The sequence below is a fragment of the Passer domesticus genome, chromosome 1 (assembly GCF_036417665.1).
Source record: "Passer domesticus isolate bPasDom1 chromosome 1, bPasDom1.hap1, whole genome shotgun sequence".
In the NCBI taxonomy this organism is placed as follows: domain Eukaryota; kingdom Metazoa; phylum Chordata; class Aves; order Passeriformes; family Passeridae; genus Passer; species Passer domesticus.
The window spans coordinates 4,136,542-4,159,459 of NC_087474.1; the positions used below are offsets into that span (position 1 = coordinate 4,136,542).

At 47.9% G+C, this 22,918-nt stretch overlaps 2 long non-coding RNA genes across 4 annotated transcripts; one reads left to right on the top strand and one right to left on the bottom strand.

The window, feature by feature from the left end:
- The first annotated feature begins 12,976 nt into the window (after positions 1-12,976).
- LOC135303265 (uncharacterized) lies at positions 12,977-20,431 on the top strand. Of its 3 annotated transcripts, XR_010364783.1 has the most exons (3): positions 12,980-13,049; positions 17,586-17,714; positions 20,317-20,431. It is a non-coding gene; the product is annotated as an uncharacterized LOC135303265 (long non-coding RNA). The 3 variants fall into 3 exon arrangements; XR_010364752.1 differs by lacking the exons at positions 17,586-17,714; positions 20,317-20,431 and adding an exon at positions 14,884-15,132 and having other exon boundaries at positions 12,977-13,049; XR_010364728.1 differs by lacking the exons at positions 17,586-17,714; positions 20,317-20,431 and adding an exon at positions 14,884-15,132 and having other exon boundaries at positions 12,978-13,038.
- LOC135303245 (uncharacterized) lies at positions 16,681-20,931 on the bottom strand. The gene is made up of 3 exons (XR_010364719.1): positions 20,602-20,931; positions 19,252-20,355; positions 16,681-17,632 (listed from the first exon to the last, which is right to left on the bottom strand). It is a non-coding gene; the product is annotated as an uncharacterized LOC135303245 (long non-coding RNA).
- Between the last annotated feature and the right edge of the window lie 1,987 nt (positions 20,932-22,918).

Genomic DNA, 22,918 nt, shown 5'->3' on the forward strand with positions numbered 1-22,918 from the left:
TGATTGATGAACTGGATCTGTCTGTATCGGACTGTCTGTAAGGATGATGACTTCTTAATAAGTATAATATGATAGTATAATATAGTGGAATAAAGCAATTGATCAGCCTTCTGGAATCATGGAGTCAATGCTAATTATTACCCAGCTGGGGGCCCTTGAACAGAACCCCTGTTCTGTGCTTTGTATGCCAAGAAAGTCCAAACCTGCAAGGAGCAAGAGTTTGGTGCTTATAAACCATCCTCAGCAGCTGGTCTCAGCCAGGGAAACCTTGTAGATGTAGGGAAAAAGTGGGCAAGGTGGTCCTGTAGTCCTATCTCTGCCCTGGGAATTTGTGCAAGAGGGATAAGCTGGGAGATGACTTTAACAGCATCTTGGAAGTGAGTGAGGTTCTGCCAGAGCATGCAGAGCTGCTGCATCCATGAGAGAGGAACCAGAGGTCTTGGGCACTGTGTTAGGATGGTACTTGGAAAGGTTCTCCAAGGTATTCCAGAGGGAGCAAAACTCTTTGGCACTGTGTTGAGATGACTGTTTGAAACAACCTCTGAGGTGTTCCAAAGGGAGCAGAGCTCTTAGGAACTGTGTTGGGATGACTGAAACAACCTCTGAGGTGTTCCAGAGGGAGCAGAGCTCTCAGGAACTGTTGGGATGACTGAAACAACCTCTGAGGTGTTCCAGAGGGAGCAGAGCTCTCAGGAACTGTTGGGATGACTGAAACAACCTCTGAGGTGGCCCGTGGCAGGTGAGAGGCTCAGCTGTGGCTCAAGGGTGCTCCTGGTGCCAGGCTTCCAGTGAGATGAAGGCACAGCCCAGGGCACCTGAATTCAAACCACTGTGACCCAGATTTACCTCTGGGGCTGGCCACGTGCCTGCTGTGTCTGTGCTGCCTGGTGTGGGCAATATTGGCAGCTCCTGGCTGAAGCTGGCCACCCTCCTCTGGATGTATTTTATGTCCGATTACTCTCCAGCCTTCTCTCCTTTGTCCTGTCAGTTCACCCCCGCTGGGAGCTGAACCTCTTTCCAAATGCCTGGCTGGTCTCCCAGAAGCAGCACAACACCATTGTAATGTGTAATTGGGCTGGAATTCTCCTCCAACCCCCTTTTTTATTTAAATTACACCAATCCCTGAGTATGCAAGAAGTTATAAACCCAAAGAGAAGAGGCTCCTCACACATTTTAGAAGATGTAACCTTTTAATATTTCACCTGAACACAGGAAGAATATCATCAATAATAAAGCCTAACACTGAAAGAGGACAAATCTTGGAAAGATGGAGTAGGGCAGTGCTGCTCTTGTGAATGAGATTCTGCAAAAGAAGTGTTGAGTGAGTTTACCAAGGCCACCTGGCACAGGAAGAGTAAAAGGGATAAAAAAGTAGCACTTCCAAGGCCAGTCCTAATCCTTTGTCCCCTGGCCAACACCTAAATGACTCCAACATATGATCAGGGCTGCATCCTTCTTGGACATTTATTCAAAGCAGCCTGTAGCCAGACATCAAAACAATGCAAAATGCAGCACAGCAGTGCCAGCCTGGACCTTGCCTGTAGTGGCCAAAGTCCAAGGAAAGCACTGAAGGATTTTCAGATGTTGCTTCGGACAAATCCCCAGACTCTTAAAGCTGACCATCTCTGAAAAACTCTTTCCTCCAGCTGGGAAGTGGCAGCTGAGTCTGTAAGGCTGGTTACTGCAGCCACCCCCTCTGAAAACAGCAACTGCTCCAATTCATCAGGTGTTTTGACCTAATGTAGGACAGACAGATCCCATCAGAGAGCCCAGGACATTTTCAATGCCCCACAGGAATAATTACTCTCCCTCTTTGGTATCCAGTCTGCACAACTTAAATGCTCCACAACAAGCTCTGCCATCACAAAGACTCCAAGCTGCATCTGCAATGGAATCACAGAATCATGGAATGGTTTGGGTGGGAAGATCATCTAATTCCAATCTCAGGCTATGGGCAGGGACATCTTCCACTACCCCAGGGTGCTCCAAGCCCTGTCCAACCTGGCCTTGGGCACTTCCAGGGATCCAGGGGCAGCCACAGCTTCTCTGGACAACCTGCCCCAAAGTCTCCCCACTCATTGTAGAGTTTCTCAGTGTAGCTCCATGTACTCCAATTGATGATGTGACCCTGGATTAAAAGGGAAGAGGTATTTCTAGGAATTCCCCACTCTGGCTGCAGATTTTAAGGGCATATAAATACCTGGGAAAAATACAGATACAGGCAAAGATGCCTGGAAACTGTCAGGCCACCCTTATTCCCATTGCCTTGGGTTGGCCCTGTCCTCCACACTAAACCAAAGCCAGCATCCCCCACAAAATGTGTGGCTGGTTTAAACATCATCAGAGCAGCTCTCCAGCTGCCTGGCATGGTTAGACTCCATCATGTTCCTTGTCAGTGTTAATCTAATCTGTATTAGCAGCAAGGCAAGTCACTGTGAAGATAAAGCCCAAGTGCTAAAGGGTAAGAGCCACATGAGAGTTTTTTCCTGTGTAGCAGTTTCTGTGGCAGTGACAGATTTCAGATTACAGGTCCAACTCAATGTCTGTCAGAATAAAGTAATTCTTGAGCACCATCTGCTAGGAAGCACAGCTGAGATCCTCCTGAGTGCCTGAGCTGACCCCTGTTTGAGATGTTCATACATCTCAGCCCCCTCAGCAGACCCTGGTGTTCACCAAGGAGGTGGCTGTCACACCAGTGGGGACTATTTGGGGACTTGGGGACTAATAATTTCACCTTGGTGTCCCCTCTGCCAAACGTGTGAGTGTCTTGTACTCCCTGCTTTAGGGTCATGCACAAGAAAGCCCAGATCTTCATCCAGATGAAGTTTGTAATCTGTATCAAACCTCAGAAAGTCCCAGTGCTTAGGAAATGTCACCCTTGTCCTCACTTAAATGATGTGCTGTCACTGTACATTGGTACCAAACCCAGGGAAGGGCACAGTGAGAGTGGAAGGATAAGGGAGGGAAGTACCAGGTGAGTTCAGTCCTCCAAAAAGTTTCTCATCATCCAGAAAAGGAAGACAAGAGAGTTGAGGAGGTTTGGTAACTTTTTGTAACTTCCAGGTGCTGCTTAGCAGCTCATGGCACTCAGTGACTTTCAGAGGTCACTCACCTGGGATATTTGGACATCCCACAGCACAGCCTGGATCTCTGCTCCAGCCAACAGAACCTAAAACAGGGCCTGATCCAAGTTCACCTTAGTCTGAGGATATCTTCATGCATCTCTGGATTTTATTTTTTTTGCTTTCTTTGAGGAGACTCACTGAAATTAGAGGGATTGTCTTGCAGTGGTATTTATTACAGACTTTTGCTGAGTGCAGGTTGTATCTGGACCATCACTGTAGCATGTTGCAGTGCATTGACCCTGACTGGACGCCAGACACTCATCAAAGCTGCTCTATCACTCTCCTTCTCAGCTGAACAAGCTTCTATGGCTGGGCCTGGCAGAAAGGAAATATGGATAGAAAGTCCTCAGCTGTAATGCACATTTTTGTCCCTTGGTGCAAACCAGACTGGTTTTCCAGCGTGCCTGAGTTATGCATTACCCACAGCCAGTCACAAAACGACACTGGACCTTCCCCAAGAACAAATGAGGTTTAAACACACTTCTTTTTTAGTGAGAAGCAAGTGTTTTTGCCTAAATTCCTGTTCCATCAAGCACATCTACTGAGCACTGAAGTCTTGAGCTGAAAAATGGGACTCATCTCTCAGAAATCTTCCCCAACATATGAGGCAATTCTTTGTTGGGTCTGATAAGAGCAACGTGGATATATTGGTGTCATGAATGGATCAGGGCCCTGATATTGTTCTTTAGGTGAGAGCTGGCTCTTAGTGGGACCTCTCTGTGCAGGCAGTGCCAGGTCTATGTCCCCAGAGGGAAGATAAAAGTCAGGACATTGAGGCACATGAAACTGGCAGAGAAAAAATGTAAGGTAGAAAACAAACAGACAAAGTAAACCCCACCCAATATGTGCTCCAGCTGTGTGAATTTAGGCACCTGTATTTTATTTTTGAGCTACTGTAAGTGGTTTTGAAGTTGAAAGGTGATTCTTTAGTTCTGAGAAGATGCCTATGATAACGCCACTTATTTATAGCCTAAATAATTATTAGGACTCTTGCTCAGCAGGCAGAGTATCAGAATATCTCAGAGATCTACTGAAATTCCTGGTATCTCCAGGAAAGCAAAAAGAAATGCAAAGCTCTGCTATGATTATTTTTTCCAAGCCATATCTGAGACTATTTTCTCTGTTACAGTTCCTGCTATAACATTTATAATCATGTCATAAACAGGGAGGAGGATTTATTGCAGGGTGGCTGTACATCCTGATTTGGCTGGAGATTGTTCCATGAGACCAAGGACATTCCCACCATCCTGAAAATAACCCTTGGGGTTCTTGGTTTTAATCAGGACATGAACTTTCTCCTGTATCTCTTGAACTCACCCCTGGGAACCTTCCCATCACAGCAGAGCTCAGCTGTGGTGTTGGGTCCAGTTCTAAGCACATAATCTGATAAAGTGTGAGCCCCATGTCCTGGAACCTGGTGTGGATGTCATGGTCCATGTATCTCCACTTTTTTACACTTTTTCAATCTGTTATAAACCAGTCTAAAGACACCAAACCATTCTGAGGTGCCATTTTGATTGTCACTTCTTGTTGGTTCTGCTCTGGAGAAACCACCCTTGATAGATGAGGCAATTACCTATTTCTTTTTTTTATCTACATGGACCATGAAGTGGAGCAGAGAAAAGTACTCCAGATAGGAGCAGAACTAATGATTCTGTGTTTGATGGCTCAATGACAAAATCAGCTCTCCCTAGCTGGGGGTGACTGGGAGAGAAAATCTGCCTGTGCTGCTCCTGCTGAGGGGTGTAGGGGACATCCCAGGGGTGTGTGGCTGGGTACACCCTGACATGTACCTGCTCGAGTGACAGATGTCCTAAAGCCCTGCCAGCCTCACCAGAGCTCAGTCTGCTCACAGCCACGGGGAATCCATCACCTTGCATTGGGAATTCTGCTGCCATTCATCAAGTGATATCTCAGCTGTGACTGCTTGTCAGAGAAATTTTACTGAAGATGCTTTATCCCCTTACAACCTCCACTGGACACCTTGATTTACAGCTTCCAGCTCTCAGCCAAATAGAGGAGGGGATGCAGGCTGAGCAAGCTGGGGAGATGCTGTTGTCACCCACTCGTGGGAAGGCAGAAAAACCACCTGATTTCCTTTGTGCCTGGGACTGTGGTGGCTCGGAAGTGCTGGACTGTAACAGGAGGAGAGAGGATTAGAGCTGGGGTCCAGCCTCATCCAGCAGGCACCTCCTTCCTGCACACTGCCCTGTGCATGGTGTTACAGCAATTTTCCCTGTGGGCTCTGGAAAAAGGCCCTGCTCCCTTTCCTGACCCCTGCTCCCTGTTCACTGTCTTGTTCTTGCTTTACCCTTTGGCAGAGTCTATTAAGATGAAGGTTAGTAAGTCCAAGTGCCAAGCCCTGCATTTTGGCCACAACAACCCCCTGCAGTGTTATAGTCTGGGGACGGTGTGGCTGCACAGTGCCCAGGCAGAAAGGGACCTGGAGGTGCTGGTCAGCAGAGACTGACCATGAGCCAGCAGAGTGCCCTGGTGGCCAAGAAGGCCAATGGCTCCTGGGTCAGGAATGGTGTGGCAGCAGGAGCAGGGAGGTCACTCTGCCCCTGTGCTCAGCTCTGCTGGGGTCACACCTCCAGTGCTGTGCCCAGCTCTGGCCCCTCAGCTTGGGAAGGACCTTGGGACACTGAGCACATCCAGAGGGGACAGCGAGGCTGGAGAGGGGCTGGGAACACAAACCCTGAGAGGAAGCCCTGAGGGAGCTGGGGGTGCTCAGCCTGGAGAAAAGGAGACTCAGGGCTGCCCTCCTCACTCTGCACAGCTCCTGAAAGGTGCCTGTGCTCAGCTGGGGCTGGGCTCTTTCTCCAGCAGCACTGACACAACCAGAGCACACAGCCTGCAGCTGCACCCAGGGAAATACAGGCTGGAGATCAGGAAAAAGTTTTTCCCAGCAAGAGTGATAAAGTTCTGGAATGGCTGCCCGGGGAGGTGGTGCAGTCCCCATCCCTGGTGTGTTTAACAAAGCCTGGATGTGGCACTGGGTGCCAGGGTTGAGTTGAGCTGTTGGGGCTGGGTTGGACTCGATGATCTTGAAGGTCTCTTCCAACCCAGACAATCTGTGATTCAGAGGGTGAGTGGCTCTGGCTCTGACTCCTCCTCCTGCCTGTGAGGCTGCAAGCACAGGGCAGAGATGTTCCATGTCTGCTTTCCCCTGGGAAGCAGAGGCTGTGTGGATGCATGTGGGCTCTGGCATCCCCACACATCCACGTGCCAGAGCAATGGCTGGGGAGTGCAGCCCCCCACAGGCACCAGGAGCCTCTCTGTGCCTTTACATATCTGCAAACCTCATCCATCTTTGTCCCCTCTGGCTCTGGCACGGTTGATCCCACACATGCCTGTCACATTTCCTGGTGTGTGTTGGTTCATGCAGGGGCTGGAGCAGGCTGTGGGGATGTGGCTGGCCAGGGCAGGGAGGAGGAGATCACCAACTGTATTCACAGTCCTCTGGGGCAGGTAGGAAGGAGCTGATTTTCAGCTGAAGTGTAGTAAATATTAATTTCTCATCTGCCAGTATGACTAGCACAGTGTTTGCAATTCTCTAAAGCCACGAGGCAGATTCCCTGCTCCTGCTGGAGGCACAGGTCAAGCCCTTGTCAGCACCTCTGGGCACAGCCTGGCTCTGTGAGTACTCCTGCATGGCTTGTGGTGAGCCAAAAGCCCACAGAGAGGCAGGACAGGTTAATTCAGCCCCAGGACAGGTATTGCCACCGTGCTGGCTGTCCTTGCACAGACAGTGCATGGGCTGTGCTGGCTGAGAGCTGTTGATGGGACACTGTGACCCTCTGCCTGCACAATCTGGGCTCTGCTGTGCTTGGATCACCCCTGGAGAACGCCTGAGAGAGGGGCTGAGTCAGGGGGCAGCTGGAGAGGGGCTAACAGGAATGACCAGACTGTGTTGGTAATCAGAACAAACCACATCAGGTATGCAGGATATGGAGGGCATTGATCTTTATTAAAAATCCCCATTCCTTTGTTTCCTTACCCAGGTGCAGGGTGTGAGGAAGAATTTCTTGGCGTGTGTTTGGGCCATCTCATTATTCACAAATGACAAAGTGAGGCAAAGGGAGTGAGTTATGTTGGCCTTTGCAGACAAGTGGCAATAAAATAAGTTTATGGTACCACCTCCTGTACCATCACATATTTATGTCCCATATTTATCTTGCTTTTTTAGCTGTTTGTACTTGCTTGTCTTGCAAGGCCATTCCACCTCCATTCCCTGAAAGCAGCAAAGGGATGAATTCTGACATTGCAGCTTGTGCTGGGCAGCACTGGAGCTCCCTGGAGACATCCAGGCAAAAATTCTTCTGGCATCAGTAAGGGATAGCTGAGCTTTATGCTGGCTCCCTATAGGTTCAATGTGGGAAATGGATTTTTAGAGCGTTCTTAGGATCTGACAGTATGCATCCATATATAAATTGAGACAATAAATGCTGATTTAGAAATGCTATGGAACAGGACAGATATTGTTGAGAGAGAAATGGAACTAGAAAAAACCCAAGTGGCTCTGCAGGCCCTTGCTGGGGCTGAGCCCAGCCTCCCTCAGCAGTTTGGGATAGGACCTGCTCAGCAGCCTGATGAGATCCTGAACCACAACTGGTGCAGCCCATGGGTGTCTCTCTGGAAGGAAAGGACTGGTTGAATGTTTGTGTATCATCGTGTCCCCATGGCCAGGGACACTTTGGTTCCTTGAGATCTGGCAGTACTAAGTTTCTGCATCCTCTGGAAGGCCCAACACCCCTGTGTCAAATCTGCTCAGAGGGAAGAGCACTGAGGGGAGAGGGCATGGTTCTGTCATCTTTAAAGCCAACAATGAGATTTTGGCCATGTCCCCAGCCAGAGGGGTCAAATGCATGGTTTTCATTATAGATCCCAGCTCTGTTTCCCCCCATTTCTCTCTTCCCTGGCTGGCCCACCATGTGCAGCAGCAAGACAAAGACATGAAAGCTCAGCCCTTTGTGCCATCTGACAGCAGCACACAGCCCCATCTGTCCCCTGGGGTCCCTGTGCAGTGTGACCCTCCCATTGTGCTCCAGCCCTGTCTGCAGGGCAGTGGTTTGGCTTTGCACAGACGAATTACCTGTGGAAGGACAGGCATCTGTAAGATGCACAGTAAAGGACACTAAATTCTGGTAAACAGGGCTTTCGATTTCACTTCATGTGGCTGTAGCAATGACTCTTCTCCAAGTTTTCTCTGCTTCCCTTTTCTGAGTTATTGACATATATTCCCTTTTGCTGCCAGCTTTGACGGCTGCTGCTAACTCAGCCAGCACTCATCTCTCAAACCTGAATAATCAAGTGACTGGGACAGCTAACAGAAGGACAGTCTCCCTCTAGGACATGATGGTCCTGATGTTCAAATGTGCTCACACACAATGGGGTTGAAAAGGAGAGGACCAGGTGGGCAAAATGTGTGTGCTGGAACACTGGGATTTCAAACACATGATAACAAAATTTCTGCTGCAATATTAATTCTCGTGACTGCCTGTTTCAGCCTTGCATGCTCACTGTGGGTCTGCTCTGTCCAACTCATCTGCATCCCCTCCCCAGCCCTCCGCACACAGGAGAGGCTGCAGGAGAGCCAGATTTGTCCTTTCCATGCCCTTCATAGTGGTGCTAAACAAAAAAAATAGTGCAGTCCCAGTTCCTAAGCATTGTATCAAGAGGGAAATCCCATCCCACCTGCAAGGATAAGTCCCTGGAGAGCAGGGATTTCATAGCATTTTAGTACTGCCTCACTCTATCACACCAACCCATCCTAAGTCCTAGGTCCTGCTTATTTTTACCAAGATGCTGCATGATATATCCACATAATTAGAAATACTGTGGTATTTCCTTGGTGTTGTTACTGTGGAAGACTCAAGGAGTGTCCCCAGACGCTCATCACAACCTTGCTCCTCCCTTGATGCTGTCTCTCATACTTGGCACTCCTGCAAGCCAGCTCCAGAAATTCTGCCCTGGAAGACGTCATGGATGTGCCCAGCAGGACTTGCCTACACACAGCGAGTGTTTATGTGCCTGCAGGAGCCAAAATATTCCCTTTCCCACCGAGCACCCAGAGCACGGAGCGAGGCGGCCGCATCTACCTGGGGCTCTGGAAATTTTTAACATAAAAATGATTTGATTGATTTGGGGAGGGAGAAAGAAGCACAAAAGGCCTTAAGATTTCACTGATTTCTCCTGGGACTCTTTTCTGTACACAAAGTGTTTCCTGCTCTGTTCTTGGAAGCATTACCCTTGGCTGGGCCTGGCCTTTAAAACATTACCAGCTGTATGCAAAATAGAGTGCAAAGTGCCAAAAAGCCCCGCGGGCTATTTACATTTGGCTGGAGCTTGCTGTGTTGGCCAAGCTACAGAGATACTTTGTTCATAGGCCTTGCAAGGAAAGCAGCTACTTCAAGCTGTTTGGTCCTGTTTATACACAGAGTTACCATGGAAGTCCTCAGGCCCCACAGCTTTGCATACTCACATATCCATGGTGTATTTCTCTGGGACCTGATTTGTGTCCCCTCTCACTTGGCCAGGATTTGGTTGGATGTCCTGGGATGGGATGTGGGATGCAAACTGATTTGTGTCAGTGGTAAGGGTTTCCTGGGTGGATCCTCTCTTGATGCAAGCAAGAGCAGGTGGAGCCATGGCATTACCTGCTGTGTCAGCAAGAACATTTTTCTAGGGTGAATTTGGGGAAAAGTAGCACTATCAAAAAATTTTCATCACAAACTCTTGCAGTATGGAAAGAATAACTTATAATTGTGTTGGGTTTTACGTTTACAATAAATAGATACACATTACCTGAAGGGTGATAATCAGCTGAGGGCGACCTGAATTACAAAAGTACAAAAAAATCAAGGGAGATCTACATGAATTTCTTCGGGATAAATTGTTGTGCCCTTGTATTAATGCATTTTAAATATTATATTGTAGGCTCTCTCTCAGAATAGTCATTATATTCTAAAAGCTCAATATAGATGAAGCCTCCATCTCATCAAAGTCAAAAGTATGAAGCAAGTGGCAAATCCCACAACAATGGGCCAAAGAATAGGTAGGATTTTTTTTAGGAGACTTCAGGGAAAAGGTAACAATCTTTGCAATATTTCTGGTTAAGATAGTTCAGTTTTTCTTGAATCCTTGGGCTGCCACCTCAGCTAATAAGGATTGTGGCTTTCTTGACTTTTCTTTCTGCTATTATTTGTTACTTTAGCTGTTTTATTAAAAAGACTTCTCACAGCTGAACACTTGTCATTAATCACCTCTTGCCAGCCTGTCACAGGCACACTGACTAATGGCATAGCTGGATATGAGGATATGGCTGGAGATCCTCTCCTGACTGGCTCTAGGTATCCAGGTTAGGGAATTTTACATCTCTGCCCTGGAAAGCAGTGCTGGGGAAGACTAAAACATTGCTTCCTTGGCCTCATACCAAGGTCCAGGATTATCTTGTGTGCTTGATGGAGTAGTTTGAATTTGTCCTTCTGTACTGCAAGGAACTGAGCTCGCAGTGAGCGTTCAGAGGGGAGTGGGGAAACATGATCCTCACAATCTGATGGTAAAATCCACTCCTCCCTGTGTCTGAGATCTGATCTCAGACCCTGAGTGAGGTCAGTGAGGACTTTTCCCACTCATTTTTGCAGGACAAGTGTGTTATAAATGTGTGGAAGGGGAGCAAGGCTGAGCCAAACTTTCCAGGCTGGCCGAAGTTTCCAAACCCAGTTGGCTGAAGTAGAGCCTGGACAACACAGCTACACCTGTGCAATGAAGGTTCTTCTGCTTTGGCTTTCAGACATCCTCACTCAGGAGCAGAAACGCTTGGGAAGCAAACCAGCAATGTGTCTGCTGTCTGTGCAATTGCTCTCTACCAAAGAGGGAGTCAGCCAAGCCTGGAGTTCATTCTGTCTTGGCCAATAGTTAATAATAACCCTGTAACAGCTTCTTTTTCTTTCTCTCTCTCTCTCCCTCTCTCTCTCTCTCGGGTTTTTTTTTTTGGTTTTTTTTTTTTGTTTGGTTTTTTGGTGGTTTTTTTTGTTTGTTTTTTTTCTTTTTTTCCTTCTTGTTGCAAATTAAGGGTGGATAAAATTAGACAAGAAATCTCTTCCTGAAAGGCTGAGCTGAGTTTACAAAGTTATAGCTCCACTGATATCCCATTGCAGCTGGGGAATCCCAGCTGCTCTCTGCAGGGTGAATAGCTGATAACAAAGTGCAAACGTGTGCCCTGGGTCAGAGGGTCTCCCCCAGCGTGCTGGCTTCACATCACAGCAGCTTTGAGGAGGCGGATGGAGTGATTCCCGATTTCACCTTCCTTTACTGCCAGGACAGGCAGGAGCTGTAGCAGGGAAGTGCCCTGTGAGGTATTAAGGGATGGGGGCTAATGGGGTTGGACGTGTGTTGGGTGGCCAGATGCCATTGGAGTTCAGGTTTAAGAAGGAATTTGAGTTCCTTTGAGCATAATGCCCAGGTACCTGCTGGATAGGGAACTTTCTATGTGTGGATAGCCAGGCAGAAAATTGGGAGGCTGTCCCTCATCCCATCTAGTAAGAGACTCCTCCCAGGGCCTTCTGCATGATTTTGATCCACTCTGGCTATTTATCCTTGAGGCTGCATGAAGAAGTGGTGCTCATGTTTTGAGTGACCCCAGCCCTGATGGTCATTATAAAAAACTGTTTTTTTCATAACTGTGAGACCCAGAGCTCCCAAGAGTCTCACCCATGAGAGAAGTTAACAGCAAGAGGTTCTTTGTGGCAAACCCCACCTTCATTCCCATATCCTCTTTGGGTGAGGGGTGTAAGGCCATAGCTGGCTATGACTGAGCTGCTGTGACAAACCAGATGTCACCTTCAGCTGGCTGCTCCCACATCATTCCCACCAGTGAGGCTGAACACGTGAGCTCAAACCAGCCTGACTCCAGATGGACAACAAGTCCATCATGTAGCAGCTTAAACCATTGTAATTCCCATTTGATGGTGCCACCACAGCTCTGGTGAACGTGACGTGAACATTGACTACATGCTTTTTTTGGATTTTGCTGGTGTCTAAAATGACCCATTGAGGTCAGTGGAGATGATATGCACCAGCTCAGTATCAAGCCCAGCCCTTTCTGCAGAGTATTAACATTTAGATCCTCTCTGGAAAGGATGGAGAATTAGGTATTAATAAAAACTTCCCCAAACAAAACAATATATGCTTGATACCTAGAAGGTCTGTCTGTTGGTTTCAAAAGTCATTCTGAGCCCTTATATAACAGTGCATTTAGCTGATGCTATAAACTTGTTATGTACCTGCTGGAACACAGCAACTCCTTTGAAGCAATTCAGATCTATTTTGTAATTATAGAATTAGGCCACATGCCATACTAGGAAGATTGTGCAAAGGGGAAAACTCTCCATTTCAAAGTGACTGAGAGCTTTGGTGGCTACAGGCTTTTTTTTTTTTTTTCTGGCTGACCAGCAATTAAAAAATGTAGAACTCTTCAATATATCACTCTTTGGCTGATTGAACACCCCAGGAATCTCCAAGGGGGTCTGCAATGCACTGACAATAAAGAAATTTCCTGGGACCATGCAGAACTTGCTCTGCACACTGTCAAATGTGAGGGGATCCAGCACCTCCAGATACAATGGTAGGAATGCAGGAAAAAACTGGTTAAGAATGCCTTAAATAATCCAATTACATTGGTTTCAGGTTTGATTTTTTTTTTTTTTTTGCAGGCATTCCAGAATTACCACAGCTGGATTTTCCCCTTTCCTTACACTTTTAAGTGTCTTCCTCTTTAGAGGGATGGAATGGTCCTGCCTAGGATGTGACACCAGGCTGGTTATGACATCTCAGCATTTGGAGTGTCTGGGGGCAGCTGTTTGATGTGCAGGATCATGAAGAGGAATTGCTGTGATGAAAAGCAAGTTTGGTGGGTCCCAGGTGTGGCAAAGCACAAGAAGAGAATGAGATGGTTCTTGGTTTTGCTGGGGAATTTAGACAGGCATCCAAAATGGGACAAGGACCTCCAGAGATCAGAGCCTGGGGTGGGATATGCAGGTCACCTCTGCATTGGATTTGGTGCTCTCAGCCCTTTTGGACTGTGAAAGTCCATCCCAGAGTGTGACTCTTCTCACATAAAATGGGCACCAAAGCAGAAGAAAGTGGAGGGATCTGTGCAGAGATCTGTTTTTCCCGTCTCCAGTGGGAGTCCCATGTGAGGTGTTCAAAAAGACAACATCAGCCCAGATGTCTTTCAGTGGGTGACACCTGTCCTACCCTGGTGTCACCCTGTTCTTTTGAGTTCTTCTAAGCCTTCTGATGTTTACATTCTTGTAACGAACTTTCTCATGGACTTTATGTAAATAATTAATTGTTTTGCATTCTTCTCTGGAGGAGGAGTAATTTGATGGACTGTTGGTTTGTCCAGTGTCATTGGAGAGGTGGCACTTTCACCCTCCAATCCACTGGCACTTTTGGAAATCTATATGTTGGAGTCAGAATTAAAACTTCCCTCTTTTTCACCTTGAAGAATCCAGTGTCTGCATTGATTTTGTGTCCTAGAGTGACACCCTGCTTACCAACTCATCAGCTGTAGGAACCCCAGCCCTGCCCCTGAAGGGAAACACCAACACAACAGTGCCCCAACTTTTTCCCTTGTGAAGGATAAACTTGTCTTCATCTCCCAAGCAATCTGGGTTTGGGGCATGGCTGTGTTTCCTAGCTGGGATCTATATCAAACCACTGCCCTTCTGGTGTGAGGGACACACAGATTTTGAGCAAAACATCCTGACCCCCAGTGTCCACCTTCAAGAGTCTTGGTTTGGGTGCAAAGGGACAGTGGTGTGTGGTTTGGAATTTGGAGTTAAAAAGGAGTTTAAAGGAGTTAAGCTGTGGGATGTGTTTGTGACAGGGTTTTGAGGATGTGCTGCAACAGAGCCTGGGACTCCCAGGAAACAAGTTCTTGCCCTCACTCCCTGCATTTGAAGCCTGGCCCAAACTCTAAATGGAAGGGATTGTTTCTCTTGACACCAGTGCTCTGGTGGGATGAATCCTCAGCCTGGATGAAAGCTGAGCTGCCAGCTCAATTGTCATTCATCACATGGTGCAGAAATGTCATTTTTTAATGATCAGGCTTCCCTCTGGAGGCTGTGCTGCAGCCATTCCTTGACTGAATGTCTCAGAAGATGTGCTCCAAGGGGGGAGTGTCTCTGGTGGCATAAATCCTCATTTCCTCATTATCTGGGCATTAGTGGAAGCAGGTCACTTTCTGCACAGTACTTTTGAGAGTGTATTTGCATATTGATGCAGTGGGTCAGATTCTGGTGCTGGGTTAAATCCTGAAAAAGTTCATTAACAATCATGCATTAAACCACACTATTTGTGAAGTCTGAACCTCCTGAACACAAAAGGACCATAGCCAGGGTCTTGCAAAACAGCAAACAAATGCAAAAATACATCTGGGTCCTTTTGTAGAATATTTCAGCAAATTGTCCACATCCAAGATTAATTTTTGCCTGTTTAAAGCTATGTTGACTTTTTCTTAAGCTTGTGCATGGACACAATATTTTCTGTTAAGCAAAGCTGTGCAAATTACTCATATGAACTAATGTGATCAGCCTAACAGCCTTGAACATGACATATATATATATATATATATATATATATATGCTATATATGCACACATACATATATGCACATAGAGACTACACAAAAAAGATGTTAGCTAGGAGATGATACAACATTTTTCCCTCCAAATCTACTTTTTCCCTGTCAGATTTACTGGAGGATTTTCCTTGTTATCTCCTGCTGAACTGAGGACCTTGAAGATGAAGTCAAGCATGAGATTTAACTGTACTGATTTTGGCAGCCCTAGAGGGGCAGCACTAAAGGTGCTTTTCTTCGAGTTGCTCCAAGATTTTTTTTCTCTGTCCCCAAGGAGAGTCCTGCAAAGGAGTGAGGGAGTTTGCCAGCCTGTTAACTTGGGGTACAGAGAGGAAATTAAAAGCACAAATTTCCCACTGTACCTTTCTTCATGGTGCAGAAAATCTGTCCCACCCTTGAGTCCCTGAAAGATGCAGAGCATCTCCAAGAGTCCTGAGGTCTGTGCTGCAGTACACCCCTATGAAGAGAAGCTACCAGAGGTCTAAAAGTGCTGAAATGTGACTAACCCCACACAGGAAGGAGAAGTAAATGTGAAAAGGGTTTGGAACAGTGAACAGTGACAGTAGCAAAATAAAAAAAAGTTTCCGTTTTTCCCCCTTATCATTTTAAATGCCAAAATGATGGCATGGCCATGTATTTCATGGGGCTGTTCTGTCCTTGAGAGCTTTTTCAGCTCATGTGAGCAATGGGGACATGAGGGTGCTGGAAAAAGGGATTATTTATGTGGGTATCACTGCAAGGATCCCATTTCCTTGGGAAGCTCTTTAAAAGAGCAGGGTTTGAATTTTCTTTTTAATTTTTTTTTCTTTTTAATTTTTTTTAAAGAAAATCTTCCTGCTCTTACCCCAGAGCCTGGATCTCTGCAAACTGAGGACCAGAGTCCCCTTGCCATGTGTGTGGTGCCTTTGTGCCCTCCAGTATCACCTGGGATTTTGGATACTGTCCTTGGGGAGGGATTTCCCATCCAATGAGGAGGATCCTCACTTTCCCACTCTTTCTTTTCCCTGCTCCATTGCTTTGATCAGCTGAGCTGCTTTTGAGACAAGGCTTGACCCCACACCAGGGGTGTCTTGGCAGGGCCTGGCTGGGACACAGCTGGAGGATCAGAGGGCAACCCTGAGCTCCCTCAGGACCCACCACAGGGATGTGCCAAGCAAACCCCAGCTCAGCAGAGAAAATGGTCCACGCCATGGGCTTTGCAGAACTCGTGCCAGCTGAAACCCAACCACGAAGCTGCTGGCTTTTTGTTTGCCCAACAGCCCCCACAAAGCAGGAAAATTGCTGGAAAATGGCAATACTTCATCTTCTACCCACTTCTGCTGTCAGTCTCTAGTTTGAAGCCTGAGCACTCAAGGAAAGGCACAAGTGATTGGTTTCTACAGGGCCAGGCAGTGGGCACGGGTTTAATTGTGCCTAAACAGCACGGAGATCATGGATGGAGGTTTGTCCCTGGGCTGCTGAGCACTGTGGTTCTGGTGGGGCTGCATCCAGCTCAGGGCTGTGCAGAGCTGGGGGCTGGTGGGTGGCAGAAGCACATGGATAACATCCTGCTGCTCACTCTGAGCAGAGACCAAACCTGGGGTCCCAGCACCACATTCCCATGATGCAGGAGGATGCAGATGCTTGGATGTAATAATAATAAGAAATAATAATTATACTTATAAATTATTATAACTTATATATACCAGTACTATTTATATATCAATTATTATCCTAATAATACTATTTTACTAATAATTATTTAATCACTTTCTGGATCCCCTGACCAATACAGGCTGAGGGCAGCCGTTCCCCAAGAAATAATTGCTCTGTACTCTGACTGGAAGTCAAGAAGTGGAAAAACACAGGTTTATAGCAGTTTCAGAGATAACTATGGGAGAGGTTTCCATGCAGAGATGGGAAGCTCTTCTCCATCCACAGTCTAGGGCCCTCAAGGGACTTTCCCTGCAGGGCTGTGGCTTAAATCTGTGTTGAGACAGCAGAGTACTGCATCTATTCCATATTTATGGTTTTGTCCAGCAATATCTCTGTGCTGAATAAGCCCTTGGCTGCTCTGACCTCCTCTTGGGTGACAGTGGCTTGCTTTGGCAGTCTGTGTTTCACCAGGATCAGCTCAGCTGGCCACCATCTCTCCATCTGTTTGGATCTGCTCTTTCCTGGTGAGAGTTTAGTTTTCCTTGCCTTAAAAGGAGACAGCCTTCACCACTGATGTATCTTCTCCCCTTGCTCCTCACCGTAGTTTTCATCAGCTGATGGCACATCTGTATTCCTGGGAAACTGAGCTGTCCTTAGCATCCAATTCCTCTCTGTCTCCTGCTCTGCAGGCAGTGATGTATCTCTGCCAATTTACCGAGGAATTAGCTGGGGATAAGGATCTGTGTACACTTTATACTTTGCTTCCCAACACCCACCATTAATAACAAGCATGTCCTTTATGACCTGAGCCTTGTTTTAAGTGAATGCAAAGTATTGGCCCTTTCCTTGGTGATCCATAGCCCCTGCAGCCACACACTGTTATCTGGAAGGATTCCAAGTGTTTTGGAGCAACGCACTGGAATACATCACAAATGAACCAGTTTTGCTTGTCTAAGTGTTGTCTCTGGGGATTTGGGAGGGATGGCAGGGGAGGAAAGGGATGAATATTTATTAGCTTTTAATCAAAGAAAGTGCTCTCTGTAACCAGACAGGCTACTGTCTGTATCTGATCCAAGAGAGACATCAAGATCCCTGTTCTTTGCTGTGCTGCAGCTCGTGCCCCTCTGAGCTGAGCAAATGGGTTGTAAAGCACTCCAAGAGGTGCCTGTCTCTCTTTAGGTTTTGCAGCATCCGGATTTTCCTGGCCACGTTCACCCGGGATTCTCCTGGAAAAAACAGTCACTGGATGAATGGAGATGAACAGCAAAGTGCATGTGCCATGACCCTGAGACAGGAGGTGCATTTTGGGTAAATTTGCACACGTTTGAGCAGCCTGGCCTACTAGAAGGTGTCCTTGCCCATGGCAGGGGCTGAGAACGAGATGATCTTTAAGGTCCCTTTTTTAAACCCAAACCATTCTGCGATTCTGTGAGTCAGGCAATTTGTACACTGACTGTAGATCCTGGGTATCTTGAATAACCTCTCCAGACCCCATCCTGGATACCCTGAGCAGGGAAAAATAACATCTCTCAAGTAGAAAGGAGAGAAGATACAAAGCAGCAGAGAACTGGAGCTGTGGAGCAGAGCTGAGCTGGGAGGCAGGGATTTATGGAAGTGTTTGCCAGACTCAGTCCAGCTCCTGGACTGTGTGTGAAAGGCTCTCCCCTGTAATCTTAACCTGCTGGGAGTGGAATGCAAAGCCAGTGGGGATACACCATCCCTGTGCATTGCACAAGGTCAGGGTAAAAGGTTTGCATCCTGCTGTTCCATGATGCAGGAATTCTGTGCAGACCCACAAAGGGGGTTTAAAGGTGAGACCCCAAAGCTTGGATGTGCCCACCTGGAGACCTCTGTGTCACGAGAGGACAGGCAGCAACGGGGAGCCCCAAATCTCGGAGGCAACATTCATAATTCTGCACTAAGCCAGGCACCAGGCACTCACAATGGGCCATCCTGTTAAATTGTCATCAAGCTCCTTGGCACAGTGTCCTCCTCTCCCAGAGAGGGCCTGGGGACTCTTCAAGGGCTGGCATGGGGCAGGGACCAGCCCCAGCTGTCAGCATGGCTGAGGCCACCCTGGTTAGGGTTTGGAGAGGAGAAGAGGTTTGGTTTGTAGGCCTGTGTTGTGCCATCTGGCTGCACAACTGCTCTTAACCCCTTTTATTTACTGGTGTAGACATGGTCTCCTTGTTCAGTAAAATCCTGACTGTGAAACTGAGGGACCACATAGCCCACCCTCGTGGAAATGCAGATTCCCAACCAAAAACATCTGGTAGGAGCCCTGTGTTTGTGAGAGGCCAAACAGAAAATGCCATCAAACCACGCTGCAGAGATCAGATGAGATCAAGTCAAGGCTAGATCCTCCCTGAGCAGTTTGGGGCTGAATTTTACCGCAAGACACCACTGCAGGACCAAACTCTTGGGCATGTCTCCTTCTGCTCAGGCTGCCTCTGTGGCTGCTGCCTCAGCATCTCACACAGCTCTCCAGGAAGACATGGATGGGCACACCAATACTTCTGTTACAGACCAGGAGCCGAGGGGTTAAATGTCTGGGGATCTTTGTCACATCAGAGAAAAAAAAAATCTCCCAAATCCCAGGGCAGGTGTTAGCCAGGGATTTCTCTTACTTCTCAGCTGGAATGTCTACCCCACCAATGTTCCAGCAGAGGACCTGGTGCAGGAGCACGGCTGCAGCTTTTTAGGCTGCCTCAGATGTGGACTGAGGGCTCTCTCTGCAGCAGGAGGTCCTGGGGGTGGGAAGGGGCTGTGTGTGCTCTGAATACAAAAGAGGCAAATATTTTTCTTATTTCCCAAAGCACACTTCTGTCAGCACTCGCTCTCCCACCTAGGAAGTGTCCATGCAGGAGGTCTTCTCCTGGCCAGAACAGACTGGGGACACTGACAGGGCAAAGCCTCTGAACATCTGGTGTAAACAAAGTCAATCCTCCCCTTCAGAAACAGCCACACAAAAGAGCCCAGGCACTTCAGTGGCAATTCATGGAGCACAATTACACTGCCACTGATCAGTGACTCCTTTGGGCTTGCATCAGGGCAGCTGCAGATGTCCTGCAAAGAGCAGCAGTGTGACAAGAGCATCATTGCACAGCTGAGAAAGGCAGGGTCAGATGTCTTGAGAGTGATCACAGGGAAGCAATAAAGCAACCTCCAGATTTGCATCAGAGCTGTGGCAGGATTGTACCCAAGTCCAGGGCAGGAGGAAATCACATCCTTGACACTAGGAGTGCAGTGAATGTCAAAGTAAATTCATAATTAATGTTGCATTCCAAAAAATAAAGCAGAACTTTCAGCATCTTTGTCTTGTGGGTTTGCCTTGAGATGCTGGAGTTTGGGATAAAGGTTTGGCAGCAGGCATGTGGTGGGGTCCTGCTGGGTCGTGCTGGAGGACACATCTCCCTTCTCTTCAAACAGCCCCAGTGGATGACTGGGACTACAACCAAGGGCCCATCAGCACCTTGCAGGAGACAGGATCAAGATCCTGAGGCACAAGGGCAGGTCCCAAGACCCCCCAGAGCCAAGCTGTCAGCTCAGCCTGAAGATATCCCAGAGCTCTGCTGTCCCTGGCTCTTTGAGCAGCCCCATGCACTTGGCCCTTGTGCACAGCTGTGTCAGACAGGCCCTTCCCTGGCATTTCAGTCCTGCCTCAGCCTTCTCCTGCTGCCTTTTCCCCAAGCTGCTCCCTAGGGCAGCATGGCTCCGCAGCACCTTCTGCAGAGCCACCCCACAGCTCATCCATCTCCTGCCAGCACTGCTGGCCGACAGCTCTGACTAAACAGCAGCTTCCAGCCTCCTAACAAGGGCATAGGGAATCTGGATCAGGAAAAATATCAGACCCTCCTGCCCTACCACCAGCCCTTTCTTTACTCCCATTTCTTTCCTTTTGCTTTTCCAGGGGGATCCAGGAGCTCTTTGCTATGATGCCAAGGTACTGCTGTAGCAGAGAAATGGAAAAAATATCTGGGTGTTACACGAAGTGATGCCACTTTTGGAAGTTTCAGAAACAAAACTTCCCAAGGAATGAAGAGCTTTAGCCTTTTAAGTTTGGGATGGCTCTGTGTGGGGTGGTGCAAGGCTGAGGCTGCCAGCTGGGAGTGTCCACCACAGACAGAGCACTCCTGTGATCAGCACAGCTCGTGTCCAGTCCTGGTGCACATTCCCAAATGGATTTGTTTCCTGCCTTTGTGCTGGGATTTCTGGAGCTCATGCTGAGGGAGCCAGCAGCGTGTGCACAGTCATGTTGGTGACACCAGACACGACACCTGCATCTGGGAGAGAAGGCTCTTTGGGGAGCCTTTCCCCTGAGAGGCTGGGGAAGGTCTGGATCAAAGCCTGGGGTGTGTGATAATCAGCCTTTTAGGAGCTGTAATCCACTGAAAGGCTTTTTCCTCCCATCCAGCTGGAGGGCTTAGGTGTGAAATGTCAGACATGGGTGCTAAGCAATTGAAGAGGCTGTTGTAAAACACGTTGAGGTTTTGCTGCTGCATTTCCTTTATGCCTCCTGTGTGGCTTGGTGTGGCTCAGGGGCCTTTTGTGACCTCACAGGCTCTGACATTTCCTAAACACATTCTCTGCACCTTCTTGGTAAGGTTCTTTTGACTTCCTGTATCGGCAGAAAAGTTTTTATGCATAATGTAAGCTTTCCTTGAGAAAAAAAAAGGAAAAAAAAAGAAGAAAAAAAAAAGTAAATTTTGATGCAGTGTTTTACCTACTGCTTTATTCCTAAGAGGATAATTTTATAGAATCACAGAATACCATGTTGGAAGGGAATTAAAGGATGAGCTGGTTCAATATTTCTTGGTAAAAGATGGCCCAGCTGAGTCTTAAATATGTCCAGCACTGGGGAATCCAACTCTTCCCTGGGGAGATTTTTCCAATGGCTGATTGTTCTCATTGGAACGGGATGAATTGGTGATACAAAACCCTAGAATAAACCAAATCAAATGCTGTAAACCACTTCATTCCTCAGGGAACACCAATCCCTCCAAGTGACCCAGAGGCAGCAGCACATCCTCTGTCTGTGGAGGGCAGAAGGGCATTAGAAATGCAGGGCATGTACAGGCAGCAGGGCATTAATTGTCCCCAGGGGATTTACAGACAATCCCCATGGTGAAGAAGAGGCATCAGATCAACCAAGGAAGGGTTGAGGCAGGACACAGCCGGAGCTGGAGCAGAGTGACCCCTCCCTCTGCCATCACAGGCTGCTCTGTGGGCTGCCTGGTATTAATCCCACCCAAGCACGCACAGGACAGCACTGGGCACTCCCAAAAAAGCTTTTCTCTGGCCTGACCAGCAACATTTCATCACTTGTCATCTACCCCTCTGCAAGTTCTCACGCTGTGTCACTGGCACAGCGGCTGCGGCGGGAGCCTCAGCAGGGAAATGTTAATGAAAATCATCTATCACAGGCAGGGCAGGGCTCAGGATGAGGCACTGGGGGTGAGACTGTGCTTCCAGGGGTGGGAGCTGCTGGGGGAAGCCTTTGCAAGAAGCCTTGTTTCCACTGCAAGGCCATTGTCCTCCTAGATGGAGGGGACAGGGCCTCCAAGCAGTAGGGTTTGGTGGTGGTGGGTTTGGGGTTGGACACTCACCTGTGGGGAAAGGCTGTGTCCTCTTCTGCAATGGCTCATGCATGAGAGATTTGGCCTTCAGTTCCCTGCATTTCTCTATTGATCCCACAATAAATTCCGCTCTTGGGTAGGAATGTAAATGTAGCCCAGGGGTGGTCTGAGGTCTCCTCCCTGAGGGGTGGTACCAGCAAGAATCCTGAGTCTTCTTCTGGGAAGGGAAGGGTGGAGATGGCAGAGAAAGAGCCAGGCACTGCAGCCCATGGCTGTTCTTGGGATGGATTGGCACCCAGCAGTGAACAAACCCAAGTCTGAGGAGACTGATCCCTTCTGCAGCATTGAACCCTCCCTGAAGGGGTCTCAAAACGTTGTGTGGATCACACAGTGCTGTTCACACATCCTTTATTCAAGGAAATAAAGGTGATTTTTATCCCTGTGGGGCCATACCTGCCTTCCTCCCACCAGATCTCCACCTGGGCATTCATTGATGTCTTTCAGCAGGAGTGAGGTTCTGCAGCTTCTGCATCCCCTGTGAGCATCTGGATGGACCCTGCTGGCTCTGCAGCCTCCCAGACTGAGGTTCAAGCAGTCATGAGGACCCTGACTCTGCCCCAAATCCTGTGCTTAGTTTAACAAAATGTGGTTGAAATCATGAAGACTAAGCCTTGCCAGCCCCCATACAGAAGTCTCACCATGATGGTAAACTTGCAGCAGATCTTATCCATAGGGAAAATACTCCTCACCTCCCAGGCTGCACAATCTGCATTCTAAGGCTCCTCACCCAGAAGTGTCTGAGTTTTCAGTGCCACCTAGCAATAGCTTTAGGGAGGAAAGTTAAAAACCAGCCTTTTTTATCTTTTTGTTCTGACAAGCAGTTGTGCTTTCCTGAATTCAAAGGGGGTTTTCAGGTAAAATGAGAATTTTCTTAGA